General features: G+C 42.0%; 1 long non-coding RNA gene across 1 annotated transcript; it reads left to right on the forward strand.

Moving 5' to 3' along the window:
• The first annotated feature begins 7830 nt into the window (after positions 1-7830).
• LOC120745994 lies at positions 7831-8483 on the forward strand. Its single transcript, XR_005698744.1, has 3 exons — positions 7831-7904; positions 8040-8163; positions 8282-8483. It is a non-coding gene; the product is annotated as an uncharacterized LOC120745994 (long non-coding RNA).
• Positions 8484-24136: the final 15653 nt, after the last annotated feature.

Genomic DNA, 24136 nt, shown 5'->3' on the forward strand with positions numbered 1-24136 from the left:
ATTCATAAAACATTGTGACCAAATAGTGTGTTTTTTCTGTTTGCTTGGAAGTGTAGCAATCATGTTGTTGTCCAAAGGCCAAAAAATACCAAATTCATTGCAATAGGAGTGTTTTCTGCAGAAGGCTTATCTCCATATAAGGAGATGAGATGCAGAGGAAGAGACAAGAGCCAATACCAGACATAAGGCCACCCTCAACTTTTTCTACCAATCATGTTAACATTCTGTGACCCGCAATAAAAGTGTTTACTGCCTGGGCACAGTGGCCTTTGGCTCTGGTGCCAATGATGATCCGGGTGAGAGTAAGAGTGATGGATATCTGAGAAGAAAGTATATTCCCTATTGTTGGGTCTGTGTTTCCACAAGCCCCACTGGTTCAGAAACTTATTCTCGTTAACGACAAAAACAAGACGAACATCTTTTACTTGCTAGCAAGGGAGGCCCCAGACTGAGCCAGTCGCTCATGGTTTGTTTAACGATATTTGTGGATTGCCAGTTGCGCTTAGTTCCAGCTGTACTGAGCTGAGGTCACCCCCAAGAACAAGTGAGCAATCTAGAGTATACTTAAAAAGAGTCAAGAATGAGGGGTCATCAACCTTTGGGCCATATATTCTGTAGAATACAGAACTTTTTGTAGTACTGCTACTCACCTTTGCCTAGACTTATAGCAAGCTTACACATTAAACACATTAAGAAACTCAGGTGTTTTAAGTTCATCTGTAGCTATGGCATGGTAAATGGTAAATGGCCTGTATCCACCCCTCACAACTCATCAGGAAACTGACAGACCTGGGCATCAGTTCCCTCATCTGCAAATGGTTACTGGACTTCCTGACCAACCGCCCCCAACATATCCGGCTGGATAACCACTGCTCATCTACCATCACAATGAACACCAGTGTACCACAAGGCTGTGTGATGAGCCCTTTCCTCTACTCCCTCTTCACCCACGACTGCAGACCTGCTGATGGTTCCAACACCATCATTAAGTTTGCAGATGACACCACGGTGATTGGCCTCATCAGTGACAACTATGAGGCTGCCTACAGGGAGGAGGTGGATCGTCTGGCTGAGTGGTGCGACACAAACAACCTGCTGCTTAACACCGAGAAGACCAAGGAGCTCATCGTGGACTACAGGAGGAATGCTGACCCACATCCACCCATCCACATTAAGGGGACGGCTGTGGAGCGTGTGAGCAGCTTCAAGTTCCTGGGAGTCCACATCTCCGAGGATCTCACCTGGACGACCAACTGCTCCAAGCTGGTCAAGAAGGCTCACCAGCGCCTCTTCTTCTTGAGGACTCTGAGGAAGAACCACCTGTCCTCAGACATCCTGGTGAACTTCTATCGTAGCACCATCGAGAGCATCCTGACCAACTGTATAACAGTCTGGTACGGGAACTGCTCTGCCTCAGACCGGAAGGCGTTGCAGAGGGTCGTGAAAACTGCCCAGCGCATCGCCGGAGCCGGAGAAGTGCCTTCTTGGTGATTAGTGTTACTTCCAGTATTCTCTGGGTGAAATTCCCAGGGTGGCGTTGTCTGTTAAACTGAAGAGTATTTACTTTATTCTCACCTCCTGCTGCCACAAACTTGGAGTTTGTCGACAGGATATACTCTTTAAAAACACAGATGTGTGTTTTTGTTTTGTTTTTATTGTCTGGTGTAACGTAAACTGTTTTTATTAATTTTTTTATTTTGTACAGGATAAAGGCAAAGCAGCAGCTAATTTGGTGTGGGATTCCACAGCTGTCTTACAGAGATGGAGGAAGAGTTGCAGGAACTCAGGGATTTGATTGCACAACTTAAAGCAGACAATGAGAGGCTGTGTCAGGAGAGGGCTGTTGGGTTAGGTACAAGTGCTACACCTTCAACTGCATCATCTGTTAACCCTCCAATTGCTAGTGTATCTGTTGCAGAGAAACTAGTTTTTGTGCCCCATGACAGGAAATGCCCTATGTTTAGAGGAAAGTCAGGTAAAGGATTGAATGAATGGTTGGAGGAAATAGAAGGTTGTGCTAGGACATGTCATTTGTCTTTGGCTGATAAAGCATTTTTCCTGTTTGACCACCTGGAAGGGGAAGCACGTGAGGAGATTAAATATCGCTCTAGTGCAGAGAGGACTGATCCCGCTAAGATAATCACTATATTGCAAGAACTTTATGGCTGTTCAGACTCCTATGTAGCATTGCAGGAAGCTTTCTTCTCTAGAAAACAGAAGGAAGGTGAGACTCTGCAAGAGTTTTCCCTCGCCATCTTGGGTCTTATGGAAAAAGTTAAATCGAGTGACCCTAATGGCATGCCCAATGCTGATGTTTTATTAAGAGATCAATTTGTTGAACAGGTCTTAGACAGTACGTTTCGGCGGGAGTTAAAGCAGCTAGTAAGGAGGCAGCCAACCCTGACATTTCTGGAGATTAGAGGGGAAGCTATTAGGTGGGAACGTGAAGGGTTGCCTAGTGGCGTTAGACATAGAAGCAGTTCTGTCCCTTCTGTCTATGGCATTCAGTATGGGATCCATAGTGGTCCTTCTGAAATAGCCCAGTCCACCCATCTGTCTGAGATGAGTGAGATGAAGGAATTGTTAAAGTGCCAGCAGGAGTAGCTTAATCACCTCACTCAGAGCATTGCTTGATTGCAGGGCCCCCATCAAATGTCTCGCTCAGGGCGGAGCGATTCCATTATATGCAGACGTTATCAGCAATCTGGACATTTTGCTCGGGAGTGTGATGGGGAATGTGTTCCTCGCACCCGACCTCCTTCACAGGCCCCTCTGCATAATCGCAGGCACTCTCCTTTAAATACGGCTTCGGAAAACTAGCACCCTCCGTACTGCCGAGCCACAGTTCGGGTGGGGTGTCTATTGGCTCAAGGGACGTTTCCAATGGTCCAGAGGCAGGCTCCAAATTAGTTTCATCCTGTCCGCATATAGATGTGGATATGGGCGGTATAAAAGTACCTTGTTTGGTTGATACGGGGTCCATGGTGTCTACCATTACTGAAAGCTTTTTCCGCCAGCATTTTGAGTCCTGTGGTCAAGAGCGTCTCCAAGCTTGTTATTGGTTGCAGCTTAAAGCAGCTAATGGCTTGTCTCTTCCCTACCTTGGCTATATAGAGCTAGGTGTAGAGCTCTGTGGTAAGTTTATTCCACAGTATGGCATGTTGATCGTTAAAGATCCTCCAGGTGCAGGACCTTCTACGGTTCCGGGTGTATTAGGGATGAATGTGATTCGGAAGTGTTACCACGAGCTTTTTGAGCAACACGGTGAAGCATTGTTTAGTTTGGGCTCTGTCATAGAGGCCCCTAAACCCCTTGTGCATGCGCTGCAAAAGTGCCATGATGTTAGTACAAGAGCCCCACCGGATTTGTCTGGCCACGTGAGAGTGAGAGGTAAGCAAGCATGTTGCATTCTAGGTGGTGTAATGAAAATAGTGGCCGCCACCTGTTCTGAGCAATATTCAGGTGCCACCGTGTTATTTGAACCCAATGATGTTAATTTGCCTGCTGGACTTTTAGCGTCCCCTGCATTGGTTCGAGTGGTTAGAGGTACTGCATACATACCAGTTGTTAACGTAGGGACCACGGCGGTTTTGCTTCATCCCAGGACTGTTATGGGGCCCCTGGAGCATGTTTACGTGGTCAGTTTGCCTGCTGGTGTGACAGAAATACCCCCGAACGTAGCAACAATGGCATCTCGCACCGCCACTCCTACTGTGCAGGATCAGATGGAAGGAATTGATTTGTCTAAACTGTCAGCAGAGGAACAGGGACAGGTGAGGTCTCTCCTTAAGAAATACAGCTCGGTCTTTTCCGCTCATGACACTGATTTGGGTTGCACTAACTTGATCTCCCATGACATTCCGCTCTTAGATGATATCCCCGTGCGGCAGCGTTATAGGCGCATCCCCCCTTCTGAATGTGAGGTTGTGAAAGAGCATATTAACCAGTTACTAGGGGCGCAGGTGATTAGAGAGAGTAGCAGCCCCTATGCTTCTCCCATTGTGCTCGTTAAGAAAAAGGATGGCAGCCCGTGCATGTGTGTTGATTATCGTCAATTGAACAACAAGACAAGGAAAGATGCATTCCACCTGCTGCACATTGAGGAATCCCTAGATGCTCTGACTGGTGCCTGTTGATTTTCCACCATGGATTTAGCCAGTGGCTACAATCAAGTCCCAGTTACGGAAGAGGATAGACCCAAGACTGCATTCTGTATTCCTTTTGGCCTATTTGAGTGGAACCGAATGCCATTTGGGCTCTGTAAAGCCCCTAGCACCTTCCAGAGACTAATGCAACACCTTTTAGGTGATCAGCAGTGCCAGTCTCTGCTTCTCTATCTTGATGACATTGTAATCTTCTCATCAACAGTACAGCAACATCTTGAGTGGCTGGATGTGGTGCTAGGTCGGCTTCAGCAGGAGGGTTTGAAAGCAAAGCTTGCCAAATGTGCCTTTTTCCAGCGGGAGGTTCGCTACTTGGGCCACGTCATCTCCGATCAGGGTGTCTCTACGGACCCTAGCAAGGTTGAAATGGTGGCTAACTGGCAGCCTCCTAAGATTGTTTCAGAACTGCGGTCCTTTCTTGGGTTCGCCAGCTATTATCGCCGTTTTGTGGAGGGTTTTGCCAAGTTGGCAGCACCTCTGCATAGACTGGTGGCAGAGTGGGGAGGCAGAAAATCAAAGAAGAGGTCAGAGCATGATGTAATGGAGAACTAGACTGCAGAGTGTGCTCAAAGTTTTGAGGCATTAAAGACTAAACTGACAACAGCACCAGTGCTTGCTTATGCAGATTTCTCTTTGCCTTTTATTTTAGAAGTGGATGCCAGTCATGGTGGCCTAGGGGCAGTGCTCTCCCAGGAGCAGGGAGGTAAGGTGAGACCAATAGCCTTTGTCAGTTGGGGTTTGAGGCCTACTGAGCGCAATATGCTAAATTATAGCTCAATGAAGCTGGAGTTTTTGGCAATTACGTGGGCCATGACTGAGAAGTTTAGAGAGTACTTGTTGGGCCACAAGTGTATTGTTTACACTGACAACAATCCTCTTAGTCATTTGTCTTCTGCTAAACTTGGGGCTACTGAACAGCACTGGGCAGCTCAGCTTGCTTTGTTTGACTTCGACTTAAAGTACAGGTCAGGAAGGAGTAATAAGAATGCAGATGCTTTATCTCGCCAGCATCCACCCGATCCTGTTCTGGAGACGGAAGCAGCGACCTAGCTTCGAGGAGCGGCAGCAGCTTGCCCCACCTGTTCTGGTGCTGCTATGACAATGGGATCGTCTGATTGAAAGGGATGGAGTTCTGTATTGTCAGGTTCATCGCCCTGATGGTGCTGAGGTGGTACTTCAGCTTTTGCTGCCTAGTGCACTAATTGAGCAGGTGCTGACTCATGTTCATCAGGAGCATGGCCATCAAGGTGTGGAAAGGACCCTAGCGCTTCTCCGCTCACGGTGCTACTGGCCAAGTACACAGCAAAAACTGGAGTGTTAAAATTTCAGGGTTAAACATGTTAGAGTTGATTTCCACTCTCAAAGTGTCATTTTAACACATTCTGATTCAAATAGTGTTCAGTGTTGGAGTTATTAAACAGTGTTATTCAAGTCCAAGCAAATGAACTCTGAAGAGAGTTATTTATCTTGGTAGGCCCCTGGGCTTCTGCCCAGGTAAACCCGTGGATCAATTAATAGTTTGCTCTGCCGGGCCGATTTTCCATGTGCTTCTGCTGGTTACACCGTGGTGGATGCCTGCTGTGTTGCTGCTTGGAGTATTTTACACAAATGGTAAGTAATTCAAACTTATATAAAATTCACGGTATTCTATCGGTGCAGTGAGGTTTTCTTGATGTTTCTTGGTGTTCGGTTGCTGAAAACGAGCTTTAATAGAGGAGGAGATGTGTCGAAAATTCTATTTAGCCTCCAATGCTAATGTTAATGTTGCAGTCTTTTTACTCGTGAGTGACGGTAGACACTGCACGTGGAAGCGCCGCGCCACGTTCAGCTTTTCCCCTGTTCACACAGACACGTCTTTCTCAACGCCAGGTTCATGAGCGTTTTTGCTCCTCTGTTTATTCAGAGCAATTTTTTCACAATTGATAAGTAAATAACATCCCAAAATAATTGAAGACAGCTTGTTTTAGTCACTCCTGCTTTTACTTTGACATCGTTCATCGTTGACTTGTCTCTAATCTGTCTCTCTCTCTGTCTCACTCTCTTCTCCCTTTGAGACACCCGCCCCAAACATAGTCAGTTAGGCTGTCCCCTCCTTTGCGATGTGTTTATTTTCATCTCTATTGTCTCTTTTCATACACGAATCTGATCGCATTTGTCAATCGCAGTATTTTATTTTGGAGAATATCTTTTATCTTCAAAATTGCCTGGATCTCTTGTGTGTCTTGGTGTAACTTCCTGCGGAACATGCGTGGCCCACGCAAAAAATAGACCAGATACCGAAACAATCGCTTTGTAGCACTCCGTGTCTGGTGTAAACGACACCATAGATTAACATGTATTTTGTATTGTGTTGTGTATCAATTGGACTCCTGCATGGACAGACACAGGTTTATTTGATAACATTAAATGTTATTGCAGTGAAATTCAAACGCATGGTCAGTATTAATCACCATGTACGGTATATGTCAGTGTTTTAATCATTTTTGCTTGAATTGCTCTAAATGTCAAATACTTACTAGTATGCCATTTTTGTTATTATTTTGTTTCAGTAAAATGCTGGTCCAGGTTCGATACTGCCAACAGCAGAAGTATGTGAAGTTGGAAGAGGTTGATGGGCGGTTTGAGTTTATGCAGTTTCATGAAAAAGGTTTGTTTATATCTTACCTGATTTTAGTTGGGGGGACAGAATTTTTTGTAGGGCGTTTCGCCAAGTCACTTGAATCATACAGTGGTGTATCACTTTAGTGAATGTGAGACAAGAACAGTTTACTTAAAAGGTGCACTCAGATATATCTTATCTTTTCCAGTCATTGAGAGATTTTGCCTGCCACCTGATGCAAAAGTAGTGTACAAAGATGCAACAGGGACAGAAGTTGATGAAGTGATTTTCAGTGACCTTATCAGCCAAGGCACTGTGGTCCTAACAGTTTTCTCAAGTGATGGTGAGAAATTTAAAGGGGACAAGCTCAACACCAGACATGGGGAAGGGCTGTGTGGCTGCTGGTTGTTCCAAATAATCAGGAGCACACAATTTGACCAATCAGCTGTTTGAACATTGAGATCAGTTAATTTAAATGAGTCAGGTCTGCAGTGTGATGTTGCTTTGTTAGTTAAAAATCTGCAGCCAGATTTTTTTTCTACACCTTACAGAATAATGTTGTTTTTTCCTTTTAGAATTTTCTGATTGCTCCTTGTCTTCTGCATCTGATTGTTCTGACTCAAGCTTCAGCTCAAATGCAAGCGCATCAACTATACTTCTAGATGAGGGTCCCAGGAAGAAAACAAGAGTTGTTGATGCAGCATCTGCTAAAAAGGTTGTGACAAAACTCAGTTCTCATAGTTTTTTTTCTACTTCATTATTCTTAATATGTAGAAAAGCTATTCCCCATTTTTTGCATCTTTTTTTTCTCAAGTTTATTGAAGGTGTACTTGGAACCAATTCAGGTGGTGAAGAGGTTCTTCAGGAATATCACACAACACAAACTCTAACAGATGCTACCAGAAGAAAAATGGTCAATATAATAGTGGCTCACATGATTGATTGCCATGGGTATGTGTGTTCTATTTGTGCATTTTATTTTATTTTTTTAAATACAAGTTACTATTTTGCCATTACTTAAGCATGCTAATTTAAAATCGTTTTTCAGGCACCTCCCCACCAAAGCTCTTAGAGAACAGTACGCGCTAGGGGTAGTGACATTGTTCCCATCCCTGAAAGACCCATACTCCAAGAAAGGCTATGTATAGTCACTATTATTGCACTTTGTTTACATAATTTTCATGCTGTGCATCATTGGGATTTGTGTGCGTTGACATTTAAGTTCTGAAAATTTTCAGATTGACAACACATTATTTTTGAATGTATTTACATTTTAGGAACACTTCTATGATGCTGCAAGCAGCACTGGATACATTTCTTGGCGTTTGAAAACGATACAGAGAAAGACTAGAAGAGGATCTGCACCACCAAGTAGCTCCACTGGCTTTGCTCAAGAAGGAGGTAAGAAATTAAGTGTCCACAAACTAGATAATGTTCTCATTTACATTATATACTATTTTGTTTTCATTTACCTATCTGCTCAGCACCTATGCTTTTATGTTTGTGTGTTTTTCTTCAGGGGGCCCAAATTAATGTCGACATGCAGCTTGATGGAGATGCTTGCCAGGAGGCCATCTCTTTGCTGAACCATACATCCGACACTTCCTTGATTTTCCAGAAGATGAGAGAGACCTTTCAGCATCGTCAGAAGCTCATCAATGATCCTGACAAAAGTCTTGATATCCTGTCTATCTTCCCAAGATTCTTGGATACAAAAGGTTTGGTGAGGATATTCAGTGGAATTTTTAATATCACTTTAAATTTCAAGATGAATGTGGCAGTAGTAGATTTTCTTTCTTAAAGGTGAATCAAGACTTCACTCTCCTGTTTGATGATGAGATATCTACCAGGCTGCTTCAGAAATGGGACCCAATCTTTAGGTATCAAATCATCAAAGAGGCCAAGCAGCTCACCTCAACAGTAGAGTTGCGTCAATTGGTGCAGTCAGCAGAGAGTCCACCAGAAAGTGATCTTGATGAGGCAGCAAGTGAGTTTGTTAAATATGATTTGCTATAAGCAGTTAAAGTTCAATAGCATCAGGATTCTATTAATAAATACCAATTCATTCACCTGTTAGCTTTGCTTCATCAGTTTTCTTTAGCTGTTAGTTTAATGTTTATGACAGCACATTTCAACTTTCTTAGGAAGTGCTTTTCTAGTTCTCCTTAAAAATTGCATTTGAAAGATTTGCTGTCAATTGATTCTTGTGACTCTTTGGCTGCAGCCTTTGACCAAGACATGGCCTCCCTGTTGTTACTGTTACATCTCCTTCCGCCACCTCCAGGAGGACCAAAGTATCAAAAAATCAGCGCCTCTGATGCTGTTGAGAGACTTGTAGTCTTTCATAAGTTAATTTAATATTTGTAGTTTTTATCATAAGTTGTCATGTCACTGGTTAAGAGGTGAATGAAACAAATTACAGTTGAGCTTACAAAGGAGGTTTACATACTCATTTCTGGGATGGATATTATCTCTGACTTGCTCCTCTGTCTAATGCTCAGTATCTTTGTCTCAACTCCAGTCTTGCTGCAGTTTGGAAGAGCATCTCCAGAATCAGCAGAGTCAGCAGCCATACCTCCTGGCTGTTGGGCGCCAGAAGAGGAAGGTCGACAGCTTCTACAGGGAGTGCAGAATTATTAGGCAAATGAGTATTTTGTCCACATCATCCTCTTCATGCATGTTGTCTTACTCCAAGCTGTATAGGCTCGAAAGCCTACTACCAATTTGCATATTAGGTGATGTGCATCTCTGTAATGAGAAGGGGTGTGGTCTAATGACATCAACACCCTATATCAGGTGTGCATAATTATTAGGCAACTTCCTTTCCTTTGGCAAAACGGGTCAAAAGAAGGACTTGACAGGCTCAGAAAAGTCAAAAATAGTGAGATATCTTGCAGAGGGATGCAGCAGTCTCAAAATTGCAAAGCTTCTGAAGCGTGATCATCGAACAATCAAGCGTTTCATTCAAAATAGTCAACAGGGTCGCAAGAAGCGTGTGGAAAAACCAAGGCGCAAAATAACTGCCCATGAACTGAGAAAAGTCAAGCGTGCAGCTGCCAAGATGCCACTTGCCAACAGTTTGGCCATATTTCAGAGCTGCAACATCACTGGAGTGCCCAAAAGCACAAGGTGTGCAATACTCAGAGACATGGCCAAGGTAAGAAAGGCTGAAAGACGACCACCACTGAACAAGACACACAAGCTGAAACGTCAAGACTGGGCCAAGAAATATCTCAAGACTGGTTTTTCTAAGGTTTTATGGACTGATGAAATGAGAGTGAGTCTTGATGGGCCAGATGGATGGGCCCGTGGCTGGATTGGTAAAGGGCAGAGAGCTCCAGTCCGACTCAGACGCCAGCAAGGTGGAGGTGGAGTACTGGTTTGGGCTGGTATCATCAAAGATGAGCTTGTGGGGCCTTTTCGGGTTGAGGATGGAGTCAAGCTCAACTCCCAGTCCTACTGCCAGTTCCTGGAAGACACCTTCTTCAAGCAGTGGTACAGGAAGAAGTCTGCATCCTTCAAGAAAAACATGATTTTCATGCAGGACAATGCTCCATCACACGCGTCCAAGTACTCCACAGCGTGGCTGGCAAGAAAGGGTATAAAAGAAGAAAAACTAATGACATGGCCTCCTTGTTCACCTGATCTGAACCCCATTGAGAACCTGTGGTCCATCATCAAATGTGAGATTTACAAGGAGGGAAAACAGTACACCTCTCTGAACAGTGTCTGGGAGGCTGTGGTTGCTGCTGCACGCAATGTTGATGGTGAACAGATCAAAACACTGACAGAATCCATGGATGGCAGGCTTTTGAGTGTCCTTGCAAAGAAAGGTGGCTATATTGGTCGCTGATTTGTTTTTGTTTTGTTTTTGAATGTCAGAAATGTATATTTGTGAATGTGGAGATGTTATATTGGTTTCACTGGTAAAAATAAATAATTGAAATGGGTATATATTTGTTTTTTGTTAAGTTGCCTAATAATTATGCACAGTAATAGTCACCTGCACACACAGATATCCCCCTAAAATAGCTAAAACTAAAAACAAACTAAAAACTACTTCCAAAAACATTCAGCTTTGATATTAATGAGTTTTTTGGGTTCATTGAGAACATGGTTGTTGTTCAATAATAAAATTATTCCTCAAAAATACAACTTGCCTAATAATCCTGCACTCCCTGTATGTTGCCATAGACAAGCGTCTCATCCCCTGCCAGGCCAGCCGCTCCCTTGGGGCATTTGATGAGCTTTTTAAAGCTCATTTTGTGTTCACTGTGTCTTATGATGCTGCACTTGTGAATTTCTACACATTTCTGCAGACAACAGTATACAATATTGATATGGGGAAAATGAAGGAGTCCCCAAGAGTTCGTGACCTGAGAGCCAAAATCCTTAACCAGGAAATTCTTCTCACAACCTAAGTAAAAATCATTAAAATGCTGACATGTTTTTTGTGTAAGAGAGCTTATCCCAGCAGTCAGCAGCTGATTTCACATTTAAGAGGTGAACATGGTTATTATCCTGGACCTAAGTTTAAGTTATTTTGTTGGCAGCCAGGCTGCAGGCTTCAGTTCCAAACTTATGCAGGCTTTAGGAAGCACCTCAGTAGTTTTCACAGCAATGTTGACCAAAATGATCGAACTTCAGCCATTGCTTGTTTTTCTAATGACACAGTTTCACCTGCTTTGGAGGACCAGTTTAATTCCTCAAATCTTCCTCACAGTTCTCCCAGTGTTCTTCCAGAGTCTAGTTCTTCCAGTGTTCCAGTGAGCATTGATTCAGTACTTACAAGGGATTCATCCAAAGAAATGTGTGCATCCATTGTGGCCAAACTGCAGGGTAGTGGCCTTTCTAACAGTTTCGTATCCTCACTTGTAGGCGATTTGGAGGAATTAACAAGTGAGCTTCGCTCAGAAGCAAAGCAGGCCATTCTTTCTGCGTTACCCACAAAGGACTCCAGCATATCTTTAATAAATGAATGTTTTGAAAATTTTGAAAACCCTTTCACCAATCTGAACACAGAATGGAAACAAAATAAATACTTCAATCTAAAATGGGGAGTTGTAGAACCTAGAGAAATAACACTTGGAGTGAGGTATGACATCAGGCGAAATCAGAAGTCTGGTACTTATGATCAAGTACCTGTGAAGGATACTTTTATATATGTACCTATTTTGGAGTCTTTGAAGTTCATGTTTAGAAATCCAGAGATTTGTGTTTTCCTGCAGGGAGAGTGTAGCTCAGAGCCTGATGCTTATCATGACTTTTGTGATGGAAGTTACTTTAAAACTCACCCTTTGTTTTCAGCCAAAAGGCATGCATTACAAATTCAGCTATATGATGATTTTGAAACAGCCAATCCTCTTGGCTCTAAACGCGGAATTCACAAAATTGGCTGTATTTATTTTGTTATAAGAAGCTTGCCCCCAAAATTTAATTCCATTTTGATGAACATTCATTTAGTGTCACTTTTCCACACACCAGATCTGCAAAAGTATGGTTTTGATGTTATACTGGAACCACTGATAAATGATGTCAAAAAACTGGAAAGCCAAAGGCTAAGTCTTCAATTTTCTGATGAGCAGGTATATGGCACAATATCACAGATCACTGGAGATAACCTAGGGATGCACTCAATTCTTGGTTTTAATGAGTCGTTCAGTAGCCGTCATTTCTGTCGCCTTTGTTTGATTGAGAAGAATGATTGTCAAATGGTGTACAGTGAGGATGATCCTAAAATTATTCTTCGTGGGAAAGATTTGTTTGACATACATTGCCAGTCTCTTCGGGAAAATCCTAAATTGAAGTCACTGTATGAGTTGAAAAGAAATTCTGCACTCCATTCATTGCAGTATTACCATATTTGCAATAACTACTCATTTGATATAATGCCTGACCTTCTTGAAGGTGTGGCTCAGTATGAGGTCAAATTGCTTTTTGAGTATCTTACGCAACACTTCATATCAGAACAGAACTTGCTTTCTAGGATTTATGGTTTTGACTATGGATTTTTAGAAAGAAAAAACCGGCCCACTAAAATCATATTGGACAGTGCTGGCAATAGCATTGGTTTGAACTCTATCCAGACATTCTGTCTTGTGAAAAACATCCCACTTTTGTTTGGTGACATTATTCCTGCATGGAACAGACACTGGAATTTGTTATTGTTGTTACTTCAAATAATGAACATTGTTTTTTCACCTTGTCTCACTCTGGGAATGACTATATATTTGAAGAATTTGATTATTGACCACCACAAACTATTTAAGCACACGTATCCACACAGAAACTTGATTCCTAAGCATCATTTTATGATTCATTACCCATCCTCTATTCGAAAAATTGGCCCTTTACTGTATATGTGGAGTATGAGGTTTGAAGCTAAGCACAAGTTGTTCAAAGATTATTTCAAAAATTTCAAAAACCTCACCAAATCGCTTGCTAAACGGCATCAGATGGCCATTGCTTATCACTGGGAAACCTTTTCTCTTAAACAGAAGGAGTTTGGGCCAATTAAATCATTTTCTTTAAGAGATGAAAGTGTGGTCAATAGTGAAATGCTATTATCAAAAGATGTTTTCTCAACAAGTTGGGTTAAAATGGATGGTGTAGAGTACAAAGCTGGACTCGTTGTTTGCAGTACAATGGAGGAAGACATGCCAGTCTTTTGTCAAATAATTGATACACTTATGGTTGAAAATGACATTTTTTTGTTGACACACAAACTCTTTACTGAAAACTTTGATGAACATCACCATGCATTCAAAGTAGTACAAACTGAAGAACGGTGTGTCATAAAAATAACTGAACTCAAATGTCACAGACCATTTGATATTCAAAACTCATACAGTGCTGCAGATGAAAGTTTGTACATTATATCTTCATTTATTATGTTTTGATTCACTTTCTGGGAAAAAGAAGCATGATAATAAATGTTTTTGGACAATGTACAGTTTTCTTGAAATTATTCCCATAATTGTAATTGTTGTCGTTAAAAAGTTATGTTAACCCTTTAGAGCCGATCGGAGCGGGAACGCTCCGTTTTGCGTAACTATTTTTAAATCCCAGTAGCACTGCAACCACGTAAGCTAGCGCAAAAATTTTTTTTGCATATGAAACCGGAGGAGTCGTACTTACATCTTATGCCATCAGCTTGTCCTAGGTCACAGTTTCCTTCCACATAAAGCTTTGCAAAAACTGCATAAAAAGCGCTTGCAGGAACAAAAACATAATATTCCAGAAACACGCTTTACCGATCCGATCAGCTGTTCATAACACTTCCTACGTTGGAATAGACGTCAGCGCGAACTTTTGCATTTCCGCCATTACCTGCCCGAAACCGGAAGTGACGTCATTTTCGTGGAAATGTAGTCTTTTTTGCCATCAGGGCCTCAGGGCCTATACTGCTCTTTTTAAAAGTTATCTTTGACTTTATGACTTTCTGTGTCGTTTCTGGGATGCTTAGGACTCATATTGCACTGCTGGAAATAGTTTATTTTGATGCATATGGTGCTTTTTTGCAAATTTGCAGTATAATATTTATTTTCGTTTTTCCTGCAGTGTATAAAAATTGGTGTATTTCAAAAATAAAACTATGAAGACACTCAAAATAAATTTCCTGTGGTGGGAAACTATTTTGTGCAACTTTTTTGTATTTACAGTTTTGAGGGATAAGCCTCTTAAATTTCTCTAACTACAAATATATGTTAAAAAATCAAAAACGATTTTCAATTTTTTTGTAGTTTATTGCACTTTTTTGCAATTTATGTAATTACTATGCACTTAATGAATACATATTATTAAAATCTGGGCTATAATGGTTGTATTGATGTATAGCAACTTGAAATGCTCCCAAAAGTGGCTCCATAGCATGTAAAAATATAATATAAGCTCTGGCGGACTTGGTTCTATGGTAGGTCTTAAAGGGTTAATCTATTACATAAATAGTTATTTTAGGGATTAAAACTACCTTAATAAAAGAGTAAAGAGTTAAAGTAGTGTTATTTTTCAATCTGTGTAGTGTTAATTTAACCCAGTTTGGTGAGTTAAAATTAACTCAGACATGGTGTTAATAATAATTTGCTCAGTGTTAATTTAACCCAGTTTTAAGAGTTAAAGAAGGAACTCTGAGAAAGTGTTAAATAATTAACTATTTTGAAAATGCTAATTCAACTCTGTAGAGTGTGGAGGTATATAAACCCTGAAACAATGTTAAAATCAACCCTGTGGGAGGTGATTCAACACTACAGTTTTTGCTGTGTGGTAATGACTGATGTTTTTAGCAAGTATACATTGGCTGTCCCCACTCGTGACCAATGTGCTGCTACAGGGGCCCAGGTTCTCGTAACTGAGTGGTTCTCAAAGTTTGGTGTACCTGCGCGTATTCATTCTGATCAGGGTCGTAACTTTGAAAGCTCCCTGATCCAGCAGCTCTGCAAGTTTTAAGGTATTGAGAAGTCCCATACTACTCCTTATCATCCGCCTGGTCAGTGGTCAGTGCGAACGTTTTAATAGGACTTTGCACAATTTGTTGCGGACCCTGCCAGTATCCAGGAAAAGAGACTGGAATGTATGTTTGCCCCAGTTACTCTACTGCTATAACACCACTCCCCATCAGGCTACTGGGGAAACTCCATTCTTATTGATGTTTGGGCAAGATCCCAGGTTGCCAGTGGACTTTCTGTTGGGCAGAGTACCGGACCCCATCAGTGGAGATGTGCACGAGTGGATTCAGGAGCATAAAGCTTGGCTACAGGTTATACATGAAGGAGCCAAGGAACGACTGTAACTGGCTGCCGACCACAGAAAGAGGCACCATGATAAAAATGTGAAAGAGGCACCATTGAACAACGGGCAGTTGGTGTTCCTGCGCGATTTGAGTGGAAGAGCGAGACGTAAAATCCATGATCGATGGAAACCCGCGGTATATAGGATCCTGAAGGCACCTAAAGGAGGTGGGGCAGTATATACCATTGCACCTGCAGATGATCCTAGCAGCGTGAAGCATGTTCATCGTACCTTGTTGAAGGCTGTGGTAATAGCAGCTACACCATCAGAAGGGCCTGCTCCGAGCAGTAGCCCACATGGCCCAGAAATATCATCCCCAGAACCAGAACATGACTCATCAAGTGACAGTGACCTGCTATTCCTGAGCGTAGGAACTCCTCATGTAAATGTTTCACCATCTTATAGCCCAGTGGCAGTGATTCCACGTACAGGGAGTGCAGAATTATTAGGCAAGTTGTATTTTTGAGGAATAATTTTATTATTGAACAACAACCATGTTCTCAATGAACCCAAAAAACTCATTAATATCAAAGCTGAATGTTTTTGGAAGTAGTTTTTAGTTTGTTTTTAGTTTTAGCTATTTTAGGGGGATATCTGTGTGTGCAGGTGACTATTACTGTGCATAATTATTAGGCAACTTAACAAAAAACAAATATATACCCATTTCAATTATTTATTTTTACCAGTGAAACCAATATAACATGTCCACATTCACAAATATACATTTCTGACATTCAAAAACAAAACAAAAACAAATCAGCGACCAATATAGCCACCTTTCTTTGCAAGGACACTCAAAAGCCTGCCATCCATGGATTCTGTCAGTGTTTTGATCTGTTCACCATCAACATTGCGTGCAGCAGCAACCACAGCCTCCCAGACATGTTCAGAGAGGTTGTACTGTTTTCCCTCCGTGTAAATCTCACATTTGATGATGGACCACCAAGGTTTCGCAATGGGGTTCAGATCAGGTGAACAAGGAGGCCATGTCATTAGTTTTCTTCTTTTATACCCTTTCTTGCCAGCCACGCTGTGGAGTACTTGGACGCGTGTGATGGAGCATTGTCCTGCATGAAAATCATGTTTTTCTTGAAGGATGCAGACTTCTTCCTGTACCACTGCTTGAAGAAGGTGTCTTCCAGAAACTGGCAGTAGGACTGGGAGTTGAGCTTGACTCCATCCTCAACCCGAAAAGGCCCCACAAGCTCATCTTTGATGATACCAGCCCAAACCAGTACTCCACCTCCACCTTGCTGGCGTCTGAGTCGGACTGGAGCTCTCTGCCCTTTACCAATCCAGCCACGGGCCCATCCATCTGGCCCATCAAGACTCACTCTCATTTCATCAGTCCATAAAACCTTAGAAAAACCAGTCTTGAGATATTTCTTGGCCCAGTCTTGACGTTTCAGCTTGTGTGTCTTGTTCAGTGGTGGTCGTCTTTCAGCCTTTCTTACCTTGGCCATGTCTCTGAGTATTGCACACCTTGTGCTTTTGGGCACTCCAGTGATGTTGCAGCTCTGAAATATGGCCAAACTGGTGGCAAGTGGCATCTTGGCAGCTGCACGCTTGACTTTTCTCAGTTCATGGGCAGTTATTTTGCGCCTTGGTTTTTCCACACGCTTCTTGCGACCCTGTTGACTATTTTGAATGAAACGCTTGATTGTTCGATGATCACGCTTCAGAAGCTTTGCAATTTTGAGACTGCTGCATCCCTCTGCAAGATATCTCACTATTTTTGACTTTTCTGAGCCTGTCAAGTCCTTCTTTTGACCCATTTTGCCAAAGGAAAGGACGTTGCCTAATAATTATGCACACCTGATATAGGGTGTTGATGTCATTAGACCACACCCCTTCTCATTACAGAGATGCACATCACCTAATATGCTTAATTGGTAGTATGCTTTCGAGCCTATACAGCTTGGAGTAAGACAACATGCATGAAGAGGATGATGTGGACAAAATGCTCATTTGCCTAATAATTCTGCACTCCCTGTAGCTCCGAGTTGTTGCTCCCACCAGAAGATCGGCCTTCTGCTGTTCCAGCCCCTTGTACAGCTACTCCGAGTGCAGCACCAGTTCCATCTTTCTCTCTTCCTGTTCTGTTCCCACTATGAGCTCTGATATCAGAAATATGGTTGTGCGAAGAACAACACGGTCCACGGCTGGCCAGCATTCGAACACCCATTATCTCCCAAGACCAATAGGGGAGGTGGCACAAGGGGCTGCAAACTCTATTTCTGAGCTTAGGGTACATGTTGTCTCTGCATTTTTTAGGCCATGGGATTAACCTGGGTGTCCTTGTAATCCATCGTCGGGGCGACGATGCAAAAAGGAGGGGTAGATTGTGGCAGGATGAATGTTATTCCTCAGTTCACCCCACTTTCGGCCTGGCGCATTAGGGGGGACGCTAGTATAAATAGTGGCCATTTGAGCATTCCTGGATCGCTTACCTGTGATCTCCTTTTTGGTCACCTGACTTCCCTTGGTGTTGCAGACATCATTTGCGGGTTACCCTTCTGAAGCCTCCATAACGGCTGGTCATAGCTGTAGAAGCCTCCTATGAGGCACTCCGTTCATGATTCATGACGCTGTTTACTCGGAAGTGTGGGCCTTAGTTTTACAGAACGCTACGCTAACTGAAGTGCTGCTGCTTTGCTTTTACCCTCTGTTCCTGTTGCGAGGTTTCTTTTCCTGCTGCTGCCAGCCTTTTAAAGTGGACAGCGGCGTGGACAGCGACCATATGTATGCCGGCTACAGGAGTCGGCTGGTGCGCACATTGATTGACTGGATGATTAACTTATAGTCGGGCAGACGGCAAGTTGGAGCAATACGGCGATTCCGTCTGCTCCAGATTTTAAAGTTTTATCTAGATTGTATGTTGTTTTGATTTGTAGTTTGGATTTTTGTTACGCCACTGGTGGGAGGCCCTTTTTCTAGCTGCAGATCGCCAGTGTGGTCCTGCAGTTGGGTTATCCCCCAGCGCTGCATATTAGTTTTGTTGTAATATATAATAATTTTCATTTTTTCTTTTATTCAGATGCGGAGGGCTGACGTGGAGGAGACTGGGGGCGCCTTGGTGGTGGGAACTTTTGAGTGTTACACACCTGTCTTCTTTTAGTTTATTAGTGTGCGTGTGTGATAGTGTGTTGCACTTGTGTATTGGTGTGTTTTCTTTTCTTTTTTGGGGGTTTTGTGCGTGGCATCCCTGCCCCTCCACTGGTAAGCCTCGGCTCTGAATATCTTTTTTTAAGCATATTTGTACATTGATCTTTATGATTGTGCTTTTATATGTTGTTTTAAATAATTAATAAATTGTCAAACTGTTTTATCATTGAACCTCGTCTCTGTACTGAGTATAATAAACCTAAGTGCCTTCTTGGTGATTAGTGTTACTTCCAGTATTCTCTGGGTGAAATTCCCAGGGTGGCGTTGTCTTTTAAACTGAAGAGTATTTACTTTATTCCCACCTCGTGCTGCTACACATGGTTGATAACGCGCCCCAGGTTGTGCAAATAGACGAGGGAAAAAGAAAGGTACGTTGTTTTACCGCATTCCCAAAGTCAAGCTAAATTGATTAGCGCCATTAAACAAGCCAGGAGTAAGCAAAACAAGACTGAAAAATGGGACCCTCCAGCCGTCGGTTTCCGTTTGTGCAGCGATCATTTCATACAAGATATACACTTTCCAACATAAATATTTCATATTTACTAGACTATCATTGTGGTTTCTGATGAGTGCGAAACCACATAGTTGCATGCATCTTGGGCTTTCTGTTGTGCTTTCTAAGTTAGCAAGCTGTAAAGTAGAAATACTGAAATGTTTGTTTATTTTGTAATCAGAAAGAGCAATAATCCATTGAGTCTGGACTTTATTCCATCTATTTTCAACTATGTTCCATTTCCAGAGAAGAAAAATGAGACTCGATGTGTTCAAATGGTAAATGGCCTGTATTTGTATAGCGCTTTACACAACCAGTCATCCACCCATTCACACACTGGTGATGGCAAGCTACATTGTAAGGTACATGTTGTCTCTGCATTTTTTAGGGGCGCACTGACAGAGGCGAGGCTGCCGGACACTGGCGCCACCGGACCCTCTGACCACCACCAGTAGGCAACGGGTGAAGTGTCTTGCCCAAGGGCACAACGACCAAGACTGTCCGAGCCGGGGCTCGAACCGGCAACCTTCCAATTACAAGGCGAACTCCCAACTCTTGAGCCACGATCACCCCTCACCGTTCAACAGAAGACAGAAAGCAAAGCTGCAACGGATAGAGCAAATAAAGCTATCTGCAGAAGGCATTCCCCCGAGATGAATATATCCAAGTTTTTCTCTAGCGAACTGTTGTAATATATGTTAACAGCAAGAATCCTACTGCAGACCAAACATCCACCTCACAGCATTTGAAGAACTCCACCAATGAAGAACCTGGAAATGATGTCCTGCCTGTTCTCCATGAGAATGTTCTGTTAATTAGCACTGAAACATGTGGTAAACGCCTCCAATCTCTTGAGCAAGAATGTCAAGCTCTGAGGACTGAAAATGTGTTGCTGAAAGAAAAAACGAATAAAACTACACTGAATAAATCGTGTTTAATATGTTTTCAGCAGTACTTGTTAATGTTAATGAAGCTTAGAATGAACTTGTCCTTTGACTTTTTGGTTTTTTATTTCAAAATTGACTCAACCACTGTTTCAAAGATTTTCAAACACTGTATCGGTGTGATGCATTGTAGACTGGTGCCAAGTCTAGTGTTGTGGCCTGACAGAGACAATCTGTGCTATATGCATTTCGGAACAGCAGCTTTGAGAAGACTGTTTGCATCATAGATTGTTTAGAAATATTTCTAGAGAAACCGAGTTGATTGCTATGGAGGACCACAAGAGCCACGCGCATTGAAATAAAGAATTCTGTGCTTAAATAATGAATTGGAGAATAAAATCTGCATGTGTAAATTCATTTTTGAATTCTAATTTAATAAACTGATTTTTAAAATGCTTTTTAAATCTTCATTTCAAAAACCTTTTTCAAATTGCACTTTAATAAACTGCATTTCAAAATCCATTTCCCTTTCCTGTTCGCTCAGGGATTAATTTTGGATTGGCTGTTGGATTAACAACTTCATTTTAAAAATCCTGCTGCTATTCAAATTAGAAACTTCCTGGGATGTAAGGAGCTCTACGATTGGTTGGTCAGACACAGGCTGTCTGCCTGGATTTTTCTAGCTCATAGCTTTGCCCTGCTAAGAAGCGTGTGTGCTTGTACAAAGGCGGTTCAGCCTCGGGATTTACACTCGGCTCGACACGGATATGTGAAGAATGAAGGGACCCTGCAGCGAAACGGAGAGCCCAACCTCTGACTGAGTGCCTGTTTACTCAGTTTGACCACCTGTTGAAGGTAACATGCTAACATTGCTAACGCTAGCATCACCGCACGTAGCCCCGTTATTTTAAGATCATCTTAGCTTATGAAAATTTTACGTTGCAGCTGTACGAGCTAGCTACGTGTTTTGTAAGCTGCTGTGCTCTTCACAAATAAAGCTGGAAGCAGCTCAGACTGTTAGAACCAGCACTGAGGCCTGTTACATTTATACAGTGTTAGAGCAACGGCTGCAGCCTACAGCCTTTAAACTAGCGATTAAAATGCTGACAGTAAACTCGTCAGTCCAGATGTTATCACATTACTTTGTGATACTTAAGAGTTAAAACAACTGAGACAGGCTGATTAAAATAACAGCTGTCAGTTCTCTCATTCCTTATATCAAGACTGGAGATCACACTACTGATTTCAGTTCATTTAATATGTGAGTGCACAGATTCATTCTCAACTGGACATAAATGATGATCAAAGGTTGTATATATGATGAGTTCATCAAATCCCAGGCCTCTAACACAGTGCGCTGAATCTTAGCTTTGAATGTCCAGTATATTCTAATCAGTGCAATCTACACCTGTGTGGCAAATGTGTGGTAAAGACACAGATAATGAAATGTAATTATTAATTCAATATACATCATGAAAAACGAAAGCTGAAATTGATTCAGTTTAGTACTTTTCTCTGTATGCTCTGTGATTTTAAAGGCCTTAAAATCTGTGATATATACTGTAAATGATTTTCACAGAGGTCTTAAAGTAGTTAAATCACTGCTGATAGTCTGGTTGTTTATATGTTCACGTTTTTGTGTCTGTAGGGCTGCTTGATGATGATTTGGACTCCTCTGGGAGATGAGGACACACCCACATCTGTTCCATGCTGCAGCCATGGATGGTGTTACGGCTCTGAGGCAGCTTTGGGGCATCAGACGCACACACTGGAAAACCAGCACCTGGGGTCCGTTCTTCATACCTCGCTTACTACATCCAAGATCAAATGACACATCCAAGATCAAATCATCGCGCCAAGTTTGAGCTCGCTATTCAGGTTCTCCGAACACACCTGTTGTTGACGATTAGTATAGCTGGATGAAGTAATGTGAGATCACTGGGTGGCTTAACAGGGGCTACGCATCGATAGTAGAAACATTGATCAGCAGCCCTTTGATTGGTCGGCGAAAATGTCGAAGGAGCGCGCTCAGTATTTTTCGGCAGCAGAGCAAGAACTCTTGATTGAGGGATTTCAGGAGTTTCAGAGTTTAATTAAAACGCAAGGGAACACTGCAAAGGCTGCAAAAGCAAGGAGAGAGGGCTGGCAGAAAGTTGCTGACAAATTAAACTCGTAAGTAATGTAATAATAATAATAATAATAATAATAATGGATTGGATTTATATAGCGCTTTTCAAGGTACCCAAAGCGCTTTACAATGCCACTATTCATTCACTCTCACATTCACACACTGGTGGAGGCAGCTACGGTTGTAGCCACAGCTGCCCTGGGGCAGACTGACAGAAGCCAGGCTGCCATATACGCGCATCGGCCCCTCGGCCAACACCAGTAGGCGGTAGGGTAAATTTATTATATTATATTACATTATATCCTCTTTCACATTAGAGCCACATCAGGACCCACTAGAACATGGGAACAAGTAAAATAGAATAGAATAGAATTCAACTTTATTGTCATTGCACATGCACAGGTACAGGGCAACGAAATGCAGTTTGCATCCATCCAGAAGTGCTTTAGTGATATAGATATATTACAATATATTAGCAAGAATATAGAGATGTAAGTATATTACAGAAATGGGTCTATTATGGTATGTTTATGTACACGGATGAAGTATGTTGTGAATATTCTATAACTATAAGTATGTACAGGCTGTAGTGAGCAAGCTATGTACAGGCTATGAACAGGATATAATATGAAAAACTATACAGAATATGAAATAAATAACTTACAGAATCTGAGATATACAGCTATACAGAAATGGGAACTATGCAAGTTAAAATATAAGAATATTCTACAGAATGGTAATATTTATCACTTATATTGCTTTTAGTGCCTTGAAAAGAGACTCTGAAATAATCTGTTTGTTTGTTTATAACAGCAACCAAGAAAAGGGCAGAGCAAACAAAGACAGGTGGTGGTCCTGCACCCCCTCGTCAACAAGTTGGTTAAGTAAATAATACCCTCACGGGAATATCGATATCTCTCAATGAGCACACTGTCGCGCTGAGCTAAAGGATCCTGTCTATCCCGCAATATACGCTGAATTCTGAAAACTCTCCTTATCAATCTTGCACCTTCCGCAATGGGTGGCTCGCGTATACGGACAGGACATGGCTGCGACAGACTTCCCAAATCCACCTTCGCTTTTATAGCTGTGGTCTCTCATCTTGATTACACGAAGTAATTTACTATTACTACTCTAAAATATGAATTACATCTGAAATGATCAAATACATGAAATAGAATGATTAATAGTACATTTCCCTTTTTTTAGGAAATGACCTGTATGTATCTGTATGGAATCAATAAAAGGATCAAGTGCTGCATTATCTTTAGTTACATTGATAATATTTATTTATGGAAAAACAGTGGTAAAATATTGCTGTTGCTTTCGTATAAATGAAGCGGACATACCTGAGTTCCCGCGATCTAATCCTGTTTACATAAAGTAAACCTGCTCCCGAGCAGGTTTACGCTTACGGATCTGTTGCTATGACAGCAAGTCCCGGATGAGCTTCGGAGAACCGAACGATCCAAGATCACGCGAAATCGCCAACAATCAAATCCAGCTACAGTAACTTACTTAGCGAGGTACGAAGAACGGACCCCTGGACTCCATGCAGGAGAGACGGCCTCAGTGATTTAGGTTCATAAGCGAGTTCAAACATTTCTGGCCTCTTATCACTTAGATTTCTTAATCTTAACAGTGAATGCATTTAAAGCAGGAACTGCACACCTAGCTGTCAAAAGTTTGGCAGCATGAGTACTGTAAAGTTTTGTAGGGTCCTTGTTAAAAATTCCACAAGAACCACGTTTGTCATATAAAGTTCCATTTTGTACAGTACATTGTTGAAATTATAAACTATATATTCTAGTTATCCACTTTTCAGTATTTTTTGAGTAAATGGATGTCAGTGATAAATCAGTGGTGATTCACCTGCAAATTTTTTTAACAAACTTTGTTTTTTGTAGAATTCATCGG

This window comes from Simochromis diagramma, unplaced genomic scaffold (genome assembly GCF_900408965.1).
Source record: "Simochromis diagramma unplaced genomic scaffold, fSimDia1.1 OVJJ01000644.1, whole genome shotgun sequence".
NCBI classification, from domain to species: Eukaryota; Metazoa; Chordata; class Actinopteri; order Cichliformes; family Cichlidae; genus Simochromis; species Simochromis diagramma.